The following is a 24,912-nucleotide window of genomic DNA, read 5'->3' on the forward strand; positions in this document are numbered from 1 at the left end:
TCATTTTTGCCTCATCTATTTTCAGATGTTATCAACCTTTGCCTTTTTCTCATCTTCAATTCTACCAGTATTCATGCAGTTAGATTAGCAAGATGACTAAGTTTTGTACAAATTAAACATCTTTTAGTACTATCTCTTTTCTCAAATAATGCTTTACACAATTTATACCAATGTGTGCAAATTCTCCACAATAATGACATCTGCACCAGGTGTTGTAGTCCTAACCAAATATTGCTTTTACAATTTGCTCTGCTGCATTCAATATCTTGTTTTTGCATTCTGATGAATTCTATCCATGTTTCTTACATTTGTGACATTTTCCTTCAAATCTTGGTTTCTCTTTGCATTCATTAGCCTTATGACCATGTTGATTGCAATTGTAGCACTTTCCATTGAATTTTTCTTTTCCATTGCTCCACTATTTGTTTGATGTATGACCTATCTTACAATAGTAATTGAAAGTAGGCTTTGATTCTTTTGAGCTCCTTACTTGGATGATTCTCATTCTTATGTATATCCAATTCCTGCTTTTCCTTTTTGTCTATAGAAGTTTTGCTCATTCAATTGATTCATGTCTACTTGGGATTTCATCATTCTTTCATTGATTTGCCTTTCAGAGTTAAGATCATTTCACAATCTTTTATTGATTTGTCTTTCAGAATTTAGATAATTTCTTATTCTTTCATTTTCAAATCTTAGGCTCATGATTTCCTCATTTGCAGTGGAGAGCTGATCAATAAGGTCTACCTACTGAAGGGTTTGGTTCTAGATTTCATTGTTCCTTCCATCTATCTCTTCTTTTATCTTGTTCTTCTACTCCATGACTTCACATAGCTTTACTGATTGAATTTCTTGTTCTCTTCTTAGTTTTCTTACTTCTTCTTGCAAGAAACCATTCTTTTCTAGGAGTTCCTTGATTTCTTCATTGGCTTCAACAAAATTTCTTGAATGAAGGCCTTCAATTCATTCTTCAATCTAGAGATGATCATTCATTTGAATTGTAAATTCTTTTCTTCTTTTTAGAGATTGAGAGAGTTGCTCCTTTGCTTTCTTGAGTTGGGCAATGGCCATTTCCAAATCTAGCTTCTCATTGTAAATAGCTTTGTCAAGTTTGAATATCTCCATGGCCTTGATTTTTTCTTAGGCTATTAAACTTTTCTCCTAAGAACCACAATGCTCTGATACCAATTGTTGGAAATATTCAAGACTATGCTAAGTTACTGAGAGGGGAGGGGTGAATCAATAACTTCTAGAACTTAAAAAATTTCAACTCTTAATCCAACAATCTAATTAACATTTAATCCATCACATAAAGTTTGATCTAATTGCATGCATAAGAAATTGAAAACATGAAAGCATTCATAACACTGTGACACAAAGATTTTGTGACCCAGAAACCTTCCAAGTAGAAAGTAAAACTAGGGTGGGGATGATACCCACAAACTTTAATACTGTAGTATAAAGTTAGCCTATTAAAGCCTACATTGATCACTTCTGATGATCTACCCTATTAGGAGCAATAAGGACTGCTAGGTCCACCTTGTGAAAGGATTTATAAACATACAATTAAGTATGCATTCAGTAAAGAGATTTGCAAAAGACTGTTAGGTCTACCCTCTTAAAGGATTTGATTGATCCACTTATTAGGATGAAACAATAGATGATCTTTGATCTGCAACTTGGTTTGTTGAATAAGATTCCTTTAATTACAAATCACCTTGCTGTGATAGATATGACTTTGTTGCTCCTTATACTAATTGTAGCCTTTGTAATTCACTCTTTCTGCTCTTCTTTGATTATATTCGCTTACATTATATTTACATTCACATCTTCATCATACTTGGATATGATACAATACATTACATATATATGCCAATCCAATTATACAAATTACAAAGTTGGCCACAATACAAGTTAACACAAATATTACAAAGTCGACCCACATGAAGACAATCGAGTTCTGAAGATTGACTCAGTAAGGTTCTAATACTCAACATCCACTGTCAATGCTTGGCATCATCATGCATTTGGTAGATGTAGAAGCTCAGTCCATACTGATCACTTCCAAGTAGTCTTGAACTTGGTCTACACTGGTGACTCAGTAGATACTGTGAAACTCATGATATAAACTGAATCACTTGTTTACCATGGCAAGGCTTAGTGAACACTATCACCTCAAGCTTGATATAAATTGAGTCACTTGGTCAACACTAAGAAGCTTGGTTAACACTAGACTTACATCACATACACTATGAACTTAGTGAATATTGCACAACTTGGTTTGCACTGGTAAAATTGACATACACTGAGATGCACAGTTTACACTACTGATCTTCACTAAAATTGTGACTACTCGATAACCATTGGGATTTTTCCAAAGGAGTTGGTAGCAACTGTATAAATCGACAATAATTGAAATGCTTGGCAAACATTGATAGCTATACAATAAGCTCGGTAGCTATATACAATCTAAATAAGTGTGTGTCACTAATAACAAACTTGACTGATATGTCAAAACTCATCCTCCCTGACACATCTCCTCATGACCTAATCTAGTCGAACATAGAAGAGATTGTTATCTATCCAAGACTAATGAAAACTTTTCTTTGTTAGCTTCCTCCTATCTTTGTGAGTGAAGTGTGGGGGCATTCTATTTGTAGCAAGATAATTTTCTATGTCTGCATACCATGGTGTCTGAGTTTCTATGTGAAACAAGTGCTAATCTGGAAAGGTATCTTCAATTGAAGTTGGATCCTCATCAACAATGCGTAGTCTAGAAAAATAATCAACAAATAAATTGGACTTGCCTGGCTTATCAATAATTGTAATATCAAACTCTTGCAAAAAAAAGAGCCATCTTACCAATCTACTAGTTACAGTAGGTTTGTTCATTAAGTACTTTATAGCTGAGTGGTCAGTGTGAACAAAAATATGATATCCAGTTACATAATGTCTAAATTTGTTCAATGCATAGACTATAGCTAAGAGTTCTTTCTCAGTCATTGTGTAGTTGAGTTCAGGACCTTGGAGGCTCTTACTAATATAATAGATTACATTTTCAAGGTTAGTAGGCTTTTTTCCTAATACAACACCTACAACATAGTCTAATGCATCAACATGAATATGAAATGGAATTGACCAATCTGGTCCTTTCAAAACTAGTGTTGTGGTGAGGAGTTTTTGAAGCTACAGGAAGGCTTCATTACGTTTGGGTGTCCAAATGAATTCGGCTTCTTTAGTCAATAGTGTATACAAGGGACTAGCTATTTTACTAAAATCTTTAATGAAATACCTATAATAGCTAGGATGACCTAAAAAAGATCTTACATCCTTTGGTTTTGTAGGTATGGGCAATGTTAGAATTACCTCTATCTTAGCTGGGTCCACTTGTATCCCTGTAGCTGATATGAAATGACCAAGCACCATTCCTTTCTGCATGAGCATAAAACATTTCTCACTATTGAGTGATAGATTATGTTCCTTGCATTAGACAAGAAATTTTTCAAGATTCATCATGGCTTCCTCAAAGGTGACTCCAAACGCTATGAAATCATCCATGTATATTTCCATGCAGTCATGCGATATATTAGCAAAAATACTGATTACAACTCTTTGAAATGTTGCAGGGGTATTACACAGGCCAAATGATAAGAAATAATATGCAAAATTACCCCATGGGCATGTGAATGTGGTTTTATTCTGATCTTCTGGAGCTATACTTATTTGATTATAACCATTGTACCCATCTAGGAAAGAAAAATATTTCTTACCAGCCAAAGTGTCCTGAACTTGATCAATGAAGGGTAAAGGAAAGTGATCCTTCTTGGTTGCCTTATTCAATTCTCTATAATATACACAAATTTTCCATTCACTCCACCCCCCTGCCCCCCCCACCTTTTAGGTACTATAACTATAGGTGAGACCCATCTACTATCAGATATAGGGTATATAAAACTAGCATCAAGCAACTTTTGTAGTTCAGTTTTAACTATTTCTTTGAGGGTTGGATTAATCCTTCTCTAGGGTTGATAGAGTGGTAGGCACCCTTCATTGATGTATACTCTATGAGTGCATAATGTAGGACTTAACCCTTTCATATCCCCATAGTCCCACACAAAAGCCTTTTCATGTTTCTGAAGAAGATTTGTTAACTGTTTCATCTATGTGGAAGGCAATTTGGGATTGACATGGAGATTATGACCCTTTGACAACTCAATAGTAGTTGTGAGATCAACCATAGAAACTTCAAAGATTGAACTTGTATCTAGTTCACACGGTAAAAGATAATGGATAATGTCTGACTCCTTGGGCAGAAAAGAACTCTCATTACATTCCTCATATGTAGTTAATTATAACACAAAATTATCAGATACATCCTTTTCTACCTCTCAAGTATTATTAAGAATACTTTGAATTACTGAATCTTCCTCCTACAGCTTTAGAAAAGACTGTCTATGTAACATTATAAATTGTGCTATAGAGTTCAACTCTTCCTCTCCATCCCCTAAATCTAGCCATATAGATGTGCTTAAATTTGGTTGGGGTTGTGTTGAAGGATAAAAGTCAAATTTCTTTGTTGCCTATCCATTGGATATGGTCATACTCTCTAACCTACAACTTATATTTGCATCAACTGTAGCTAACCATGGTCATCCTAAAATGATAGGGTAATCAGATAAATTGACTTTTGGGAACATAATCATGAAATTTGCAGGGTACTTTAGAGAGTCTAAGGTTACTACAATATCTTCTATCATCCCATCAGGAGTGACAATAGAACTATCTGCAAGTTGCATAATTGTTGGGGTAGCTCTTAACCCTTCTATATTCAATTTTTTTTATAGTATCCTTACTCATAATATTTATAGCAACACCAAGATCAACTAAAGCATTTTTAACATACTAACCATTTATAATCACATTCACAACTAAACTTCCTCGATCAGAGTATTTGGGAATAACCAATTTTGCTAACATAATATCAGCCAATTGTCCTACAACATGGACTATAGTTGGGTCCTTTTTCTTTCTCCTAGGCTTTATTAGATAGGCTTCTCTAATGTCCTTGCCATAAATAGGAACATCTTTAATGGCTTGGAATAAAGGAATTTGAACATGCATGTTCTTTAGCTGATCAATGATGTCAAATGATCATTCCTCTATTTGTGTAGGTTTACTTTGTATGAGCTTTTGTGGAAAAGGAATTTCAACTGCTGTTTGGGTTTGAGTTGAGCTAGTTACATTGGTTGGGTCAACTATTTGTGGCTAAGAAGTTGTTGGTACTGATGCTATAGGAGTATTTGGTATTTTAGGTATGAGAGGTGGTTTAGGTGCTTGTAGGGTTGTACCAAATCTCAAATGTATTTTTGCAACATTTAGAGCATAAGCAGGGTATTGCTGAGCATCAACATAATACATGGGTTGTGGCTGTTGGTTATTTGGACTTGGATTAGGTTGTGTAGGCAACTGAATCTTCTTTTGAGGTCCATAACTTGTAGGCGGTGGCATTAGTGCAGGTTGTTAGACTGGAGGTGGTAATTGTGGATTACCAGTATTTTGGTTAGGCCATTGCTGAGGTTCTCTCCACTAGTTTGTAGATTGCCAATTCCCTTGGGGTGGTTCCCATTGGTTCTATTGATTCTACCATTGATTATTTTGCTGGTTTGACTACTAGTTGTGTAATGCCCACCCATAGTTTTCTTTTATGATCTATTTGTTAAATTCTTTTAGGCCAATTTTATGCATTGATTAGTTTTAGAGATACTGGATTTACAATATTATGATATTATTTCATGACTTGGATAAGTGATATATCAGTGATAATTGCTTAGTTGATTTCATTTCACGTGTTGTTAATGATGTCTTGAGGATTCCTAATTAGTAAATGTGGTTTCTTTCATAAAAATATTAATGTAATGTCTTTAATGATGACTACGTTGTATTGATAGAGATACATTATTATACCTGAGCATTTGATGTTAGACTTATGATTTTTATAATACTTACCCCATACTTGCATGTGTATGGTGCGTGTGTTTATTTTATCTTTCTATCTGATGTGTTTGATGTGGTTAAGGGAGGGAGTCGTAGTCACCTGCTAGTCAGGATCTACACGATGAACCACTCCCCGCCATTGCCTGTTTAGTTTAGATATATATTATATACATGTACATGCTCATCCTTTATGCAGGATACAAGTACTGGGCATCGACTTCCCTAAATTTTTAGGATGAGCGTGCCCAATTACAAATACTCAAATGGTGAGAATGGGAAATAATGATTGGGTCCAATCCCAACCATAGCCTAAAATACTTGTCCTGCAAGGAGGATTCATAACAGACTGTCTACCCTTTTTAAAACCCTTGAGTCTTTTGTGCGTATGTTTTTTTATGACTCTTTGATGAATTTTCTATTAAATAAGTCTAATTAAAAGATTAAATTTAATGAAAAATTATTATGACATTTTAATATTTAATTATATTTAATTAATTGATAAATTAATTAAATAAAAAGAATTGAATTCAGAGATAAAAGTTATAAGATTAAATTTAGAACATGATAATATTTATTTAATTTAATAATAATATATTTAGAGTTCATTTTTAAATAAATGCTAAATATTATTGTTATTTAAGTTTATAAATATTTATCAAATTAAATGTTCAAAAATAAATTAAGAAGTGAAAAGATATTAATTTATGAAAAAGATTTAAGTTCACATGATGCGTGCATGAGTTTAAAATATAGGAAATTAATTAAAAAGATAAAATATGTGAACTTAATAAAGATATTTTAATAAAGTGTGCATGAGGTTTAAAAGTTAATAAATTAAATAAAAGAGGAGTCAAGTGGAAAATTAAATAAAGTAATTTAATAATTAATTTGACATGCATGAAAGGAATAATAAAATAATATTTTAATTAAAAGAAAACTAATTGTGCATTAAATAAATAATAAAATAAAATAATTGTAATTTAGAGTTGGTGGACACAGAAACCCTAAAAGGCAATTAGAGTTTATATTAGAGGGTTTTCGAGTCATTATTACACACACAGGTTTTGGAGAGCAACTCGGAGGGTTTGGAAAAGAAGGGAATTTTTCGTGGCTTGAAGGATTTTGCTTGTAGTAGGAATTTTCATCTAGTTGTTAGAGTTTAGCATTAGAACCAGGTAGGTTCTTGAGTTTTCATTCACCCAGTTAGAATTATCTTCTTTAGATAATCTTGCTTTCTTCATGTTTGTTGAAATCAATTTCTCTGTATTTCGTTGTATGAATCTATCACTTCTTGTTCTGAATATAGGATAATTGTATTGTATCTCATATGTATGATAAGACTAAAAGGAAAATAGATTAAATTGAAATTCCGTTTTGTAGGAGAATGAAATTAGGCTTTAATCTGGGAAGGGTTTCGAAAGAAAAGAAATTCTAAAATGTGAAATTTGATTGGTTAATATCATTTTCTCCATTAGATTATAATTGTAAATGTTAATTTAAAAATAAAAATAAAAAATAAAATTAATTAAAATAAAATAAAAATTATTTATTTAAAATATTATTTTTAAAAATCTAAAATAAATAATTTATATGTTTTATGAGAGGAATTGTTTAAGATTTTTTTTAAAAATCTTAAATATATAAATAAAAATAAAAATAACATAAAATAAAGTATTTAAATTACACATGTTTGAGGAATTAGGTTGTTTATTTATTAAACAAAAATATTAAAAAAAAAAAAAAAATTTGGGGAGGGGCGGGTTTTACCCACCCCCTACCCCCTTACCTTTTACTGGCAGCAGTTACCTTGCTACCGTGGGGACTGCGTCAACATGGCTGCCACAGGCCCTATGTGAGCAAGACTGCAGCATTAAAGTTGGTGCCCCTTTTAGGAGGTCGCGCGACAACCCAAGCGGCTATTTAAATAGCACTGGGTGTTATGTGTATCAAGGTTAAAGTTTTTTTTCAATTTAAAAGAGATTAATATGATTTTAATAATATTTAATAATTTTTTTTAAATTAGTAAATTTTATAAATAAGTTTTTATATTATTATAAATTAAGTTTTATAAATAAATTTTAATGATTAATTAAATTTTTTTATTAATGAAAGTCAATATTAATTATGTTATTATTTAATAATTATATTCATAGAGTTAATATGAATTTATTATTATTTTAATAATTCTGAGTTTTAATGATAAATTTCATAAATTTATTAATATTTATTATTTTAATAAATAATTAATAGAAGAGTAAGATTATCTTATTTTATTAATTAGTTTAATTAAATGCAATTTACTTAAGATTAATTAATATATGAGAATACTTGGAATTTAGATTTACTTTCAAAAATAATGATATTGGCTTAATAAAATTGGAATTTTTATGGAAGAACAATTCGTTATTATTTTAATTAATTATCCTTAGGGTATGTTAGGGAGATTGACATAAAATAAATGGGGCTAATTTTATATTTATCAAAATTAATGAAAGAGTTGACTTGTGGAGTAAATTGAGAATTCATCTACTTAAAACGTCCATTGAAACACAAACTAAAACTTTACTTGTAACCCAATTGGGTATTTACAAATCAAACCCAAACTATGAAACTATACTGTTTTGCTTGTATTGTCTATGCTTTGGGGTTGATTAGATGTTGACCAATTTAGGTTGTACACCAGAGGTTTTGTGAGATTTCTTTTATACCATTTATGTGGCTGGATGTCATGATATGTCTTGTGATTCAAATTGAAATTTTATTTATGAGGTTTACTTTGTGGAGCATTTATGTGTACTTGGTTGGAATACCAACTTATCTTCAGGTTGCTTGTTAAGGAATTGCATTTGATCATTATGAGTGTTGTGGTATGGGACACAACTATGTTTTATGTTCTTAGGAGAGGTTGTCTAGGTACATGTCTTTGGGAGTGGCTTGTAGTAGGGGTCCGAGACCCAAAGTGGTCATTGCCACGGTAACCTATTGTAATTTATGTAATAAGTGATAATCTAGTAATTAATACTTTTGGGGGGAAACACACTAAAAAGATAAGTTAGAGATATTTGATCCACTCATGCCTTGAGTGCTTGTATAGACTAAGGATGGGAATGGGATGAAAGTATAACTGGTTACCTCGTCTTCTTGAGAGGGGTTTTCTAGTTCCACATGTGTTACGTTGAGGGTCCAGGGTTTAGAGTAACTAGTCCAGGATAACTCAACGCTTGAGGGTCCGAGGTCTATTGAGAGACCAGTCCAAGGTAACTCAAGTATTTTGACCATGTGATGACACTCCCTAGTATGTAGCCTGAGTCTCCTCTGTAGATTTTGTGTACCTCTGGTAGTGTACCTATTGTTAGATGTGTTTATTGTGGCTATTTACTTTCTTTGATGATGATTGGTGATTCATGGATGATGTACTTTTGACATGTGGTTCTTGACTTGAGGTGAACATCTTTCGTTGACTTTATCTTATGATCTTGGTATTCAATTTATACTTGGTCTATGTACAATTTTTGGTTATGTGGTGTTGGTATTGGATTGAGTGTTCTTTCTTTTTGGATTGTTTTATCTTCTTGAGTAGCATGTGTTACCTTTGAGGTAGTTTTGGCTATTAGGAATTCCATGCCTAGGAATGTTTTATGTTTGATAGCGATATGTGGATCGTTCATTATCTTCCCTGCATGGTGGGAGTGGAAGCTTGACTAGATAACCACGCGGTAGGGAGGTAGTGTCTTCTTACCATTTGGGTCCCCCTCACATTGTCAAATGTTGGATGTTCATTGTAGAAGATGTACCTTTACCATTCTTATTTCTTATCTCAGAGACTTCTTTTCAGTTGATGTAATAATGCTATCATGTACTCTGATGTATGGTATCTATTCTCACATACCCTATGACATGTGCAGTGGATGTTATTTATTGGAGGTACTTTCATTGTATGAGTTATACTTATGCTTTGCTTATATGATTATGTATCTGTGATTTCTTTATGTTCAAGAGACATTGTACTTGAGACTTAAACTAATTAATTTAAACTTCTTAAATGTGACTCAACGTAAAGGAACCCTTGAGGAATTGAAACTATATCTGTAATTGTTAATATGTATTTGATGTGTATGTTCATATTGCTTTCACATTAATGTTATCTTGTTGTTGTTAAAACTTTAAAAAAAAAATAGTTCAGTAAACATTATAACATGTTAGGTTTATTTCTCTTGGGTTCTTGAGTGGGGCATTACAAGTTGTTTTGCTAATTTGGCCAGGAAGGTTGGGAATTCTGAGGCCATTGAGGCTGTTGTGGATTATTTTGCCAAGCATTATTCCAATTAGATTGACTATATTGTGGAGGACCTTTGGTACTACGGTTTTTTCATTGATTACCATATAGGTTTAAATTTTGTAAAGGGTCTTGAGGCATACCTTGATGTGAGGCCCATGGACAACATTGAGCAACAAAGAATACTTGCTCATCCTTTCCATCTATCTTGATGTACTCAGTTGGAAGATGCTGGTTCTCTACGCTAGTGACCAATTTGCATTGGAAATCTTTCTTCTACTTCCAACAATGTGGACAATACTCAACTAACTGTACCTCAGCTTCTGCATGCTTCTTCTTTGTAGTCATTGTGTCGAGATGTGTTGCAACATCATTTATGATGTCCTGCTTAGAATCTAAGAGTAGATTAGATATCTCAAGCTTTGAAATACCCTGACTGATCCCTTTAGTGACCGTGGATCAATGTCCTCTTCCTTTCTTCATAGTTGACCTTGAGTAGTTAAGATAGATTTTCTTGAGGTCATCCCAAGAGGATTGATATACATCACTACCATCCATCAAGTCTAATGCTTCCAGACAATTATCATTCACCCCTCTTAAGAAGACTAGCTTTTGTGAATCCCCTGCCAGTACATGCTGAGGGTTTTTCTACAGTGTATACAAGAAACATGAAACATAATCTTCCAATGTTTCATCCTCCTTCTATGATATTCTAAAGATATCATCTCCTCTTGAATCATTTTCCTTGTAATACTCTTTGTATTTATCTAGAAACAGAGTTTGCATTTCATCGTAGGTGCCTATTGCATTGGCTCCTAAACCCATGAACCATCATATTGCTAATTCTTTTAGTGTTGCTGGAAACAACTTGAGCTTATGGGCATTAGTGTTATAGTCAAAGTTACAATAGTGAATGTCAAACTCAAACAAGAAAGTATCAAGATCTTTAGTTGCAAGTCCATAGAACTTTGGAAGAGTAGCTGCGGGTATATTTTTGAGATTAGCATTGGTTATGAAGCTTGGGAGAGGAAATGGAAAAGTAGGTTGTGCCATTACTAGAGGTATTTGATTATGGGGTTACTGCTATAAAGAAAATTTGGGTACTAGATTATTAACAAAAGGTGGATTTGAAGTAGCACTATCAAGGAAACTAGCCAAAATTTTACCAAAAGGTTGAAGACCACTTGTATCTAAAGGTTATGCTCTAGAGGATGATTTTGTAGGAAAAATAGGTCTTGCATCCTCAAAAGGCAACTTAGCTTCTTCTTCAATTTCTTCATTCAAATTAATAGATTTCCATGGAAGAAATATCCCATATTCATCTTGTTGTATTCTCTTCAATGCATGCAATTGAACTGGTGACTTGTTAATCAAGCCCACAACTTTGCAATTTCTAGCTAACAAACTAATCTAAAAATAAAGGACTCATAAAGGTTCCTAGTTTGATACCATCCTCGAAAAAAATGCCAAAAAATGTACGGTTCCATAATAGATGAAGATAATCACACCATTATTTCTCTCAAGGATACTATGTCTATTTTGAAGACTATATATTCCATCACAAAATATACTTGAATTGTCAACCCAGGGACGTAGAACTTGAAATGGTTCAGCATGATATGTGCACTAATTTCCTTTAAGAGTCTTAACACCTATGCTACAAGAAGGTAAAATGCATGAAAGGAATCTATACTACTAATATAGAACAATAAACACACTTGGACTAACAACAGATAATTGAGGAAAGCTTTGAAAAATGAATCTAAACTAGTTAACAACTCCAAACATCCACTATGATTATTTTCTTCAAGTGTTGTAGGAACTTTCGCAGTAACAATGCTACATGACTAATATAGTAAATCTATCTTAAAATAGGAAATTGCAAGGAATGAATCTACTCTAATTAAATATATTCCACCTCCCAAGTGGCCCCCCTTGGTTGGCTTCTTCTAATCTACTAATGCAAGAAGTATTCCAAAATCACTCTTTCATTGAAATCATTCTTTAGTTAAATCAACTGAATGATTCATGAAGAACAAAAAACACACTTCTAAATCTTAAACTAGTGTTGTCTATTTATTCATTGCTTTTTTTACTAAGATGACCCCAAATCCATTATATAGAGGATTGGATACTTATTAAAAACATAACATAAAAGTCTTGAACAAACATTGCTAAAAAAGAAGGTGGAAGATCAAGCATGACATAGTACATTTACTACTGAGCAATAGAATAACAACTTGCAAGAAATATAGCAAGTTGATCTTCCTAGATTTTTTGGAACAATAAATCCTCTACAAGCATGACTTATCCATAGGAACTGATCTGTGCTTCCTTTTCCATGATCAGTCTTCATCATCTTCTTCCTTTAATGCAATAATCACCACTCTTTGTGTCACTTCTCCATTTCCTGAAAGTTAGAAACATCCAAAACACATATGCACGATAAAATTCCTATTCTTGTTCAAATATTAGAACATAGCTTAAAATATTTATATGAAATAATGTATTCTATGTATAATATTAAGCAAAGTATGTCATGCCCACTATCCATAGGTTTAATAAGTTCTAGCCATAGCTAGCATAAGTTCACAAGATATTTAAAATGAATGTTTTGGAAACGTTTTCTCAAGGCCCAAAGAGTAAGTTCAAACTATAAAAACTATATCAAATTTGAGACACTAATATGTCTCATCAGGAATAACTTAAAGATACTAGGGACACATCCTCAAAGAATCTTGATCCAGGCATCTCATGCTATTAAATCTAGAAGATTCTTGTAAAAATTTAGAATACATACTAACACACTTGGCTAAAAGAGTTATAACAATGAAAATTATCAAAAGACACAATGCTCTACAATGATAAAATAGGCTCACATGGTATGAAGCTATTCTATCCAATCCTTTTTTGAAGAACAAGAGATATCCTTTACATAAAATAATACACCTTCATTATCAAAGACAAGGTGGTGGAGTGAAATGCCAATTGTAGTCTCCAATGTGTCCATAAAACTTTAGGTAGGTAGAGACCCATATCTAAAAGAAATTTTATGATCTTAATATGATCAAGATCCTTGTACATGACTTTGAAGTATTTATGGATGTGTATCTCTAGAAAATGATACTGCAAGTTTTATGGAAGACTAAGTTGCATATATGTTGATATTGTGGCATACTTGTTAAATCTGTATGTTATCTATGATTCTTTTGTTTTCTTCTTTTGTTTATGCATATAATTGTTTATTCTTATGTTGTTTCAGATTTGTCAAACCCTAACAATTGGTATCAAATCAAGGTTTTTTTGTTGTAGATTGACAAGACTTTCATATTTGAATGGGAGGAATGGAGGATTCCAAATTCAAGATTGAAAAATTCAATGGCTAGAATTTCTAGTTATGGAAAATGTAGATGGAAGATTATCTATATCAAAATGATCTATGGAAGCCATTGGAAGGAAAAACCAAGAAACAAGGAACTATAACATAGGAAGATTGAGAATTATTGGATAGGAAGGCATTGGGATCTATTTGAATATGCCTTACACTGTCTGTAACTTTCAACATATCAAAGGAAAATTTTTATAGTAGAGCAACAGAGACATTAGCTATGTTATATGAGAAACCCTCAACTTTAAATAAGGTATTTCTTATGAAGTGTTTGTTTAATGTGAAAATGGGTGAGGGAGAATCTATAGTGAATCATTTAAATGAATTCAACACAGTCACTAGTCAATTGTCATCCATACAAATTTCATTCAATGAAGAGGTTCGGGCTCTCTTAATCTTATTTTCTTTGCTAGAAAGCTAGAATAGCTTGATTATGACTATAAGTAACTTTGTCTTTGGTTCAAATATTTTAAAATTTGATGAAGTTGTTGGTGTTATCCTTAGTGAGGAAATGCGAACAAAAAGCACAGGTGAAACTTCAACCTCATCAATTTTTCCTTTAAACATGGAGAATAAAGGAAGAATAAGGGAAAAAGGATAAGGTCCTTCACATGAAAAGTCATAAGGGAAGTCAAAGAAAGAACATTCTCAATTTAAAGGAAAGAAATATTACTGGTACTGTAGAAAGCTTGGTCACCTGAAGAAAGACTATTGGTCTTGAAAAAATAAACAAGGAGATGAAAATGAAGATGAACATAAGGAATAAAATATTGCAAGTAATACTTTACAAGATGCTTTAATCTTATGTTTGGATAATGTTAATGATTTCTGGGTAATAGATTTTGGGGCTTCATTCCATGCTACACCCCATAGAAAATATTTTCAAGATTATGTTCAAGATGATTTTGGATAGGTATATTTGGGTGATGATGAGCCTTGTCCTATTGTTGGGAAAGTAAAAATAAAGATCAAGTTTCCAAATTGAAATAATTGGATATTGCAGAAGGTAAAGCATGTCCATAATTTAAGAAGAAATTTAAATTCTGTAGGACAACTAGGTAGTGAAGGCTACATAGTCATGTTTTCTAACAATATCTAGAAGGTCATTAAAGTTTCATTAGTAGTAGCTAAAGGTGCAAAGGTAGGCACATTATATCTATGTACTGGTAACACTTATTCTACCTTAGCTAGTAATGATAATGTTAATGCAGGGAAAGCTACTATAGATGTTGTAAGAATAGATTAAAAAATGTGGCACCATAGGCTTGGGAGCATAAGTGAGAAAGGGATGAAAATCCTTCACTCTTAAAAATCTATTTCTAGGATTGAAAAATATCAATTTAGAGTTATGTGAAAATTGTGTTTATGGCAAACATAAAAGAGTCAGATTTCTTAGAATTGGGAAAGAAAAGAAGAGTGAGAAGTTAGAGCTAGTGCATTTAGATGTATGGGGACCAACTCAGGTTTCATTTCTTGGTGGATCTCATTATTATGTTATTTTTATAGGTGATTCAACCAAGAAAACATGGGTATATTTCTTGAAACCAAAATCTAATGTTTTTGAAACATTTAAGAAATGGAAAGCTTTCTTTGAGAATGAGACATGAAAGAAGTTGAAGTGTCTTAGATCCAATAATGGAGGTGAGTATTGCAACATGATCTTTGAAGATTACTGTTATATTAATGGAATTTGAAGGAAAAAGATAGTTCTAGGAACTCCACAAGAAAATGGGGGTGTCAGAAAGAATGAATAGAATAATCATGGAATGTGCAAGGCGCATGAGATTGCATGTTGGTCTAACCCTTAATTTTTGGGTTTATTTTGTAAACACTATTGTCTATTTGATAAAAAGAGGACCTTTAGCCCCTTTGGATGGTGGTATTCTAGAGGAAGCATGGAGCTAAAAAAAGTTAAATTATTCATATCTGAAAACTCTTGGGTGTGAAGCTTTTGTCCATGTTGATAAAGAAAATAGAACCAAGCTTGATGCTAAATCTCTAAAATTTACCTTCATTGGACATCGAGTAGGTGACTATGGTCATTGATTATGGGATTTTGAAAATATTAAAATAATTAGAAGTAGAGACGTTATATTCAATGAAGTCATGTATAAAGAATAGTTACAAGAAAGAAGCATGAACAAGTCAAACAAGAATATGTGATGTTGGATGAGACTCCTAAAATTGAAAAGCCACTAGTACCTGATGCTCATTATTCCACCAACTCTTGTAAGTGTTAGACATTCTACAAGGTCAAATAGACCTCCTAAAAGGTTTTCTCCTTCTTTTTATTCCATTTTATTGACTGATTTGGGTGAACCAAACTAATATGAAGAAGCAATACAACTGGATGCCAAACAATAGTGGAAGCTAGACATGAAAGAGGAGATGGACTCTGTGTTTAAAAATAACACTTGAAACTTAGTCCCTTTACCTAAGGGAAAAAGAGCCTTTCCTAACAAATGGGTCTATAGGCTGAAGGAGGAAGATGGAGGAAAGAAAAGATATAAGGCCAAACTTGTGGTAAAGGGTTTTGCATAGAAAAATGCTATAGATTTAGATGAAATATTCTCCCTTGTTGTAAAAAAAACTTCAATTAGAACTATACTAAGTCTTGTGGCTACTGATGACTTGCATCTTGAACAACTAGATGTCAAGACAACTTTTCTCCATGGAGATTTGGAGGAAGAAATTTAGATGCAACAACTAGAGGGATATGAGGTCAAGGGTAAGGAGAATTCGGTGTGCAAGTTAGGGAAGAGTCTATATGGCCTAAAGTAGACACCTCAACAATGGTATTATAACTTTGATAGTTTCATGGCTGAACAAGGTTACCATAGATGTCTTTGGATCACTGTGTATATTTTAAGAGATTAGATAATGGGAGTTACATTATTCCGATACTCTATGTTGATGACATGCTTGTTGTTGGGTCTAATTTACAAAAAATGAATGAACTTAAACAAAAATTAGCAAGGTCATTTGCTATGAAGGATTTGGGTGCTACTAAGAAATCCTTGGTATGAGGATTACATAGGATAGGAAAAATAGAACCTTGAATTTGTCCCAAAGTGAGTATATAAAGGTGTTGAAAAGATTTAATATGCAGGATGAAAAAGCTGTCATTACACCTTTGGCTAGTCATTTAAATTTGACTAAGGAAATGTGCCCAAAGGTATAGGAAGAGGTAGATAAAATGTCTAACATCCATATTCATTAGATGTTGGCAGTCTAATGTATGTAATGGTATGCACACGACCAAATATTGCTCATGCAATGGGAGTTGTCAGTAGGTCTATGAGAAATCTAGGTATGGAACATTGGAATGCTATCAAATGGATTCCTTGATATTTGAAAGGTATTACTACAAAGGCATTATGTTTCACATGATCTAGTTCTTCTTTGAGTGGATTTGTTGACTCTGATATGGTAGGAGATATTAATACAAGGAGTACTACAGGGTATATTTTCACTATAGGGGGTATCATAGTCAGTAGATTGCAGAAGGTTAATGCAATTTCAACCACTAAAGTTGAGTATGTAGCTACTACAAAAGCTAGAAAGGAGATGATTTGGTTACAACATTTTCTCGAGGAATTGGGCCAGAAGCAAGGAGATCGCCCATTGTAAAATGATAGCTAAAGTGCCATCCATCTTGCAAATATTTTTTCTTTTCATTCAAGGACAAAGAACATACAACTCAGGTACCATTTTATAAGGTCTATTTTGGAGGATGGATAATTATGGCTTGAAAATATTCACACAAGTGAAAATCTTGTATCCATGTTCACGAAAGCAGTCCCCAAGGAGAAGCTGGTTTCTTTCTTAGCTTCTATTGGGCTTCTTGACTAATGATCATGGAGGTAATACACAACAAAGTCTTTTATCTAGTGGGAGTTGTACGTACTACATTATCATCTGGTTTTAGTTTAGAAGTGGGAGATTATTTGGTGTGAAGCATGATCAGTCTTCAAGTGGGAGATTATTGATTTTGGAGCCCATGTTTTAGGTGAACTACATTAAATCTATGTATTATCTGTGTTCATTTTTTTTCTTCTTCTTCTTCTATTTCTACACATCACTATTTATTCTTATATTGTTCTGAATCTATCAAACCCTTTCAATACCATCTATCAAAAAAGAAGATAACTCTCATCTATATGCCATGCAAGAAATCTTCATGTGTTCTAGAATAGTGAAGCATAAAGGAATGTAGTGCCTACCCCTAGGTCGCATTTTTGTTATCATTGTCAAACTCTTTTAGGATAGTTTTATGTTGATGGTTAGTAACATTGTTTTCAAACTATCAGATATTTTTCTATGGATTCAGTTGATATGTGATGAGATTAATTAGAGTTTACATTTCATGTATACATGATGATTATTACATTATTTTTAGTTATTGATTAGTTAGATGGTTTATTATCATATGTGTCTTCTTATGGATACTGACCCCATACTTGCATGTGTATGGTGTGTGTGTTTGTTTCCTTTTTGTATGGCGTTTCTAATGTGGTTAAGGAAGGGAGTCTTAGTCACCTGCTAGTCGGGATCTACATGATGCACCACTTCCTGCCATTGCCTGGTTAGTTTAGTATATATTGTGCTTGTACATGTGTGGGTTTTATGCAGGTTGCAGGTATCAGGTATCGACTTCTCTAAATTTCCAGGATGAGCGTATCCTATCGTATTATCTCAATGGTAAGAGAGGGGAGATAAATTCTCAAGTCCAAATCCCAACCCTTTAAGCCATTTGTCCTAATTGGAAAATTAGGACAAGTATCTGAGTTGAGTACCCTCTGAATGCGTCAGATGACGTAATTCATGATATTAACCCTTTTGGTTTGATTTTTTATGTGTTTTGCTATAGTGGGTTTTTCGTATTTTATTTTATGAGTCTTTGATGTATTTTCTATTAATTAAACCTAATTAAAAGATTTAATTAATGGTTTAATTTAATAGAAAATTAATATTATATTTTAATATTTATTTTATTTAATTAATTGGGAAATTAATTAAATAAAATAATTAAATTTGAAGATAAAAGTTATAATTTTAAAGTTGGAATGTGATAATATTTATTTAAGTTAATAAATATTTTAGCAATTAAAGTTTCGAAAATGAATTTAAAAGTGGAAAAGATATTAAAATTATTAAAAGATTATAGGTTGCATGATGTGTGCATATGATTAAAATATAAATATATTAAGATAAAAACAAGTGGAGTTATTAAAGTGAGTGCATAAGATTTAAAAATTAATAAATTAAATTGAAAAGAGTAAAGTGAATATTAAATTAATTAATGTGCATTATTTTAATATTTAGGAGTTTGCAAATTCTTGGGAATTGTCATGTAGACAACACAAGAGTTTGCACTCTAATTATGCACATGTTGTCAACAACACAGGAGTTAGTGCACAAATTAAGTACATGGTCTCTACAACCTTCTAGAGACCTCATCATGTTTATCTTCTTATCATGGAAGTTATGTGCTTAGTTGTCATGCTTATCTCCTAGTTCTTTCTAGACACATTCTAGATGCATCTTAGAGGCCTTTAAATAGAGACTCTCCTAGTGTGTTTGGACAAGCAAAGATGCATTCGAGAAGCTCTTATGCTTCAACATGCTCATATGCTTCTACAAGCACTCTTAGTCACGCGGGGCGGTTGGTTCAGATCTTGGAGGAATTGCGAATGTTGGAGAAGGAAGGGATTCTCTATGGACTTTTGAGGGATGGCAAATTAGCATCAATGTCTAGGTGCACTCGTGATTTTTGCATATTCCATTTGCACTCTTTCTCTTCTTGTCTTCATTTTGTCTGTTATATGTGTCTGAATATACTCCATGAATGAATCTTTAATCTTGAAATTGGAATTTAGATATGTATGTTAATTTTAATTGGTTGAGAAGAAAACAATAGAAAACCCTAATTCCAATTAGGAAAGAAATTAGATCTAAATTGGGTTTGGGTTCGAATTGTAATAGAATCGAGGATTTGATTAGACAAGGGTTTTTTTTAGTTGCGTATGAAAAAACCCTTTTTATTAATGGATAAATTAGAGAACAATTATTTTATGGAAATTCTTAACTTATAGATTAAGATAACCCTTTTTATTTATAGACTATGTTCTCTTTTCTAAAATATACATATGTTCAATCCGCATACATTTATATAAATATATATATATATATATATACACACAAACACACACACACACACACATATATACATATATATATATATATATAGATATATATATATAAATACATATATATATATATATATATATATCTATATATTTGAAAATGCTGTAATACTGATTCACAATTTGTATATATACATATATAAATAAAAATAAAAATAAAAATAAAAATAAAAATAAAAATAAATAAATATATATATATATATACATACACGCATATATATATATATATATATATATATATATATATATATATATATATATATATATATATATATATATATATATATATATATATATATATATATATATATATATGCATTTAGTAAAGTGCTATTTGTTATCACAGTGGAAGAACATTATACAAAGCTGAATTGAGATTCACATTTGAAAGAACATTTTAAAAAAAAAATGTTACAAAAAAAAAATATAGTAATTATATTGGGAAGGGGGGGATTACCCACCCCCTACCCCCGTCACCTTATGGATTGCGGCCAATGGTCGCTCGTACCGCTATCGCAGGTACTACGACTGCCGTCGTAGGCCCTACGACAAGGTACGGGGCCGCACGACGCCTTTTTTTCTTATATATAGCGCCAGCGCCACAGTAATAATATATATATCACTTCAGAAAACTTTATAATTTGCTTCCTCATTTTAAAAAAAATGCAGTTATATAATTTGGATTTTATAATTGATTTTATATTAGTAATTTTTATATATTGATTATTATTTTATATATATATATAATGAAATTTGAATATTCAAGCTAATTAAATCTTAAGTAAATAATATTGTTTTATATTTAGGCTTAATAAATTTATTCAAATAACGTTATTTGGATTTTAAGTTATCAATTATTTTAGGGTTTTCGAAATTGTAAATTGACTTATTGAAAAAGATAAACGATTTAAAAGTATCAATAATAATTTATCAATTATTATTAAAAGAGGAGAAATATTAATATAGTTTTATATATTTAGAATTAAAAAAAAAATTAACTTAATTAAATTTAGTTTAATTAAGGTTAATCAATAGAATATATATTATAAATCAAAGTTTTTTTTGAATTATGCAATTATTGTTATCAATAATATTAGTATTCATTGAAAAGAATGACGAATGTGGTCATTATAGATTTATTAATAAGATTTCCAATATAACTTGTTATTAATTAATAACAAGTAATTATTGAACTATTAATATGAATATTAGAAAAATTGGATCATAGTTGACTTTTAACTTATAAAACTATTGTTAGTTATTAGTCAACTGATATTCATTGGGTCTTGATATGGATATGTAATTATTGATTAAATTAATTAATTAGAGTTAATTAAATTTAATTAATAATTAAGTTATGTAATAAAGTTTTAATTGATATGATTCTTTAAATGAAGTTGTAGAGTATTTACATCGAAGTTGATAAGTCTTATTTTAATGACTTGAATAATGACTTTAGATATTTTAATGGTTATTAGTGATGATTTAATTGTTATAACGATTAATATTAAAAGGCTTAAATTTTAGTAATATTTAATTAAGTTTTAATTAAGTATTATTAGAATGATAAAAGTCATGGATTGTGTACCTATGTTAATTGATTGATTAAATTGATCATTTTAATAAAGTTAAAATCTTCTTATTCGAAGACTAGTAACTGACTTTCTTATAATTTAAACGAATAATGATCCTTTGATTATGTTGAAAAGTTGAATTAATGATAAGGAAGAGTTATTCAAGTAGTAACATTGATCTTAGCAAAATAAAGCGAATGATTTTATTAAGTGTCAAATGATTTAATGAGTAAATATTTATCCTTTAGTTATTCTTAGAATGTAATTTTAAATAATGGAAGGATAATGTTATCAAGGGAACAAATGGGTTGACTTGTAGGTCAAATGATTAATCTTATACACTTGAAGTATACTTGCAAACATAAAACCGAAAACCTCTACACTTAATTTAGTTATGTAATTTTAGCAAACCAAAACATGTGTCTGCATTGTGTTTTCTCTATGCTTCTTGTTTTGGGTTGACTAGTGTTGACCAGTTATAGGACATCTACGAGAGGCTTGGGGGTTATGAGATGTGATGGCATGTTAATTTTATTTGGTCTCGATCTTTCTAAACCCAACCATGGTAATGTGATGGCATGCTCTATGAGATGTTTGTATTTATTGCTTGTTATTGCTTTTCCAGTCTTCTTGTGTGAAGCTAAGATTCTTATGTATGAGACACTTGACCTAATCATTTTTAAGTCATCGATCAATTATCCTTGGATTACTTTCTAGTCGCCATGATGGGACTGAAATGTTGATTTATTTCTTGATGATGTCATGTTGTGACATGTTTTGACTCAACCATTTTGGAGTTTTTGATCAGTATGATTTTGAGATATATTTTGGTTATTGAGAACCAATGGATACTTTTGATTATCAATGATACCTTCAGTTGCCAATAGAGAACTGTTGTGCTCATGATTATTAATGGATGCTTTTAAGTTGCTCATGGAGATTTGATGCTCTTTTATGGATTATTCTTTTGGTAATTTTCTAGTCGCTTGTATAGGACTGTGGATTTTGTGATTTATGATTCCATGAGCTTAGGGTAGGTTATCTACTTGTAGTGTCGAGAAGTGGCTTGCAATGGGGGCTGAGGCTCTAAGTGGATGCCAGAGTAACTCATTGTAAGTTGTTTTAATAAGTAAAAACATTTACACTAAATGGGGATTAAATGAACCTAATAAGATAATTGTTTTGTTCTCGCCCATGCCTCGAGTGCTAGTACAAACTAGGATGGGAGTAGAGAGAATGCTTGGTTGCAACCTTGCATTCCATAGTATGCCTTGTCAATATGAGAGGATACTAGTGGCTGCATAAGGATCAGTAGGGACCTTGGAGTCCTAAGCTAACTGCCAAGGTAACTTCTAAATGATATATACGATGACAGTTGCCCACTTATAGAGTAGGTTTCCTACATGTCATTGTTGTGCCTCTAGGATTCGATGTCAGTTTTGTGATTGAAACCTTTGAGTTAGTATACTTTTAGGATTCTTGTACTTAGAGAGTATTTATGCTATGTGATTTGATAGCTTGTTTGGGACTTGAGACTATCTCCTCAGCATGGTGGGAGTGGACCATTTAGGTTCCACGCGGTCGATTGGTAGTGCTTTTCCACTCTTATCATTTGAGATCCGTCTGAGACACCGTGGCTGATGCATTCTTTATTGGCATCTATCTTCATTATGTTCATGGATTATGATGGTGGATATGTATCCTCACATTGATGATTTGCATATGTTAGATGATGTTATCTTATGATTTACTTTGCATGTTAGATTACTTTCTGCATATGATGTAAGATTTTTTAGGAGTGACATTCCTACTATGTTAATATCGATGATCTCTTTGGTAATTTGGAATGTTACGCATGGAGGGATGGCTAGGATCCATAATGGTCTAATGATGCAATTAATGGTTGGGAGGAACCATGCACTTAGTCAATTATGTATGATGATAAAAGGTTATCTTTTATGATGATGTATCATGTATGATATGTGGTTTCATTTATGTTATGGCATCATAGATTAGAGTTAGTATGATGTACTTTATTTACACTAATGTATATTCTTTTAAGCCTTTCATACCCTATGGCATGTACTGTGGATGATTGAGCAATCAGAAATGTAATTTAAGAATGTTGGACTTTTCATTATTGTTTGATGTGGATATAGTATTAGATGGATTCATTAATAGTTAATTTAGATGTGATTCAACGTTAAGGGATCCATGAAGAATGTAACCTGTTATGTATGTTATGTTTACTTTTAGTTGGATAATGTTATTACTTCTACTACTATGTGTTTGATATGAATGGTTTTACTTTCATGTTTAAAAAAAAAGAAAAAAAGCTACCAAACTTAGTGGAACTTTAGGTTAATTCTTTAGATCCCTTGGCGGGGCATTACAAGGAAAGTGATATATGCTAGATAGATAACAATTCCACACAATGTTAACACAACCAACATAGCATTTTATTAAATACTTATGCAAAGAAGCATCATTGACTAAAATTTGTGTGAAGATATATCATCTCACTGGAACAAGAGACCTATAACCACATTCTCAAAACCGAGCATATCAAGTATAGTAAAGCAATATTATCCATTCAATAATCTCACCATTAGGTAGATAATTTATTTTTACAAACGATTGGTAGAGTAATTTTTATGAATAAATACTTGGTTAAATGTATGAATATAATTATAATGAATGCATAATATCAATGAAAATCAACATAAAAATACATACCTTGATGTGGTCCAAGTATCACACAAATTGGTATATCATAAGAGCCAATGGAAAGCCAACAAGGATTTATTATAAGTAAGCTAATAATTCCAATATTCTAGGGATTCCCCCAACTTAACTTTATACTAAGAGGGAATCAAGGTAACCAAACAAATAAAGTAACCCATTTAAGAAACCTTTAACTTTATACTAAGAGGGAATCAAGGTAACCAAACAAATAGAGTAACCCATTTAAGAAACCTTACATCATCAATTGGCCAAAGATTTCAAAAACTCAATGGATATATCCCTAGCTTAATTTCACATTAAAAAGGATGGGAACTTTAGGATAATCCAAGGAATTTAGAAATATAATAATAATTTTTTTAATGAATCATCATCTTAAGATAATACAAAGAAACAAGAGTGGTATGGATATTTAGTTTGATTAATTTTTAATCATGATCAACCATTGATGAATTATTTTATTTATTAATGCATTGGATCCATTGGAATTATTCTTAATCAATTAGCAATGGTCCCAAATCAATAGGTATGTGGAGAATACACAATTTAACCATAGGCCTCCAAAGATCGATATGGATAAGTATAAAAGTAATAAAATATATATTTTGGAGAGCCTGACAACACATTTATGGGATGAGGAATGCATATTGTTTAATTTTACTTAGTGCATGATTAATGTCAACACACATATTTATGAGTTACATGTTTGAAATTGACCCAATTTGAAGTATG

This window comes from Cupressus sempervirens, chromosome 11 (genome assembly GCF_028749045.1).
Source record: "Cupressus sempervirens isolate cs-2001-9-10 chromosome 11, ASM2874904v1, whole genome shotgun sequence".
NCBI classification, from domain to species: domain Eukaryota; kingdom Viridiplantae; phylum Streptophyta; class Pinopsida; order Cupressales; family Cupressaceae; genus Cupressus; species Cupressus sempervirens.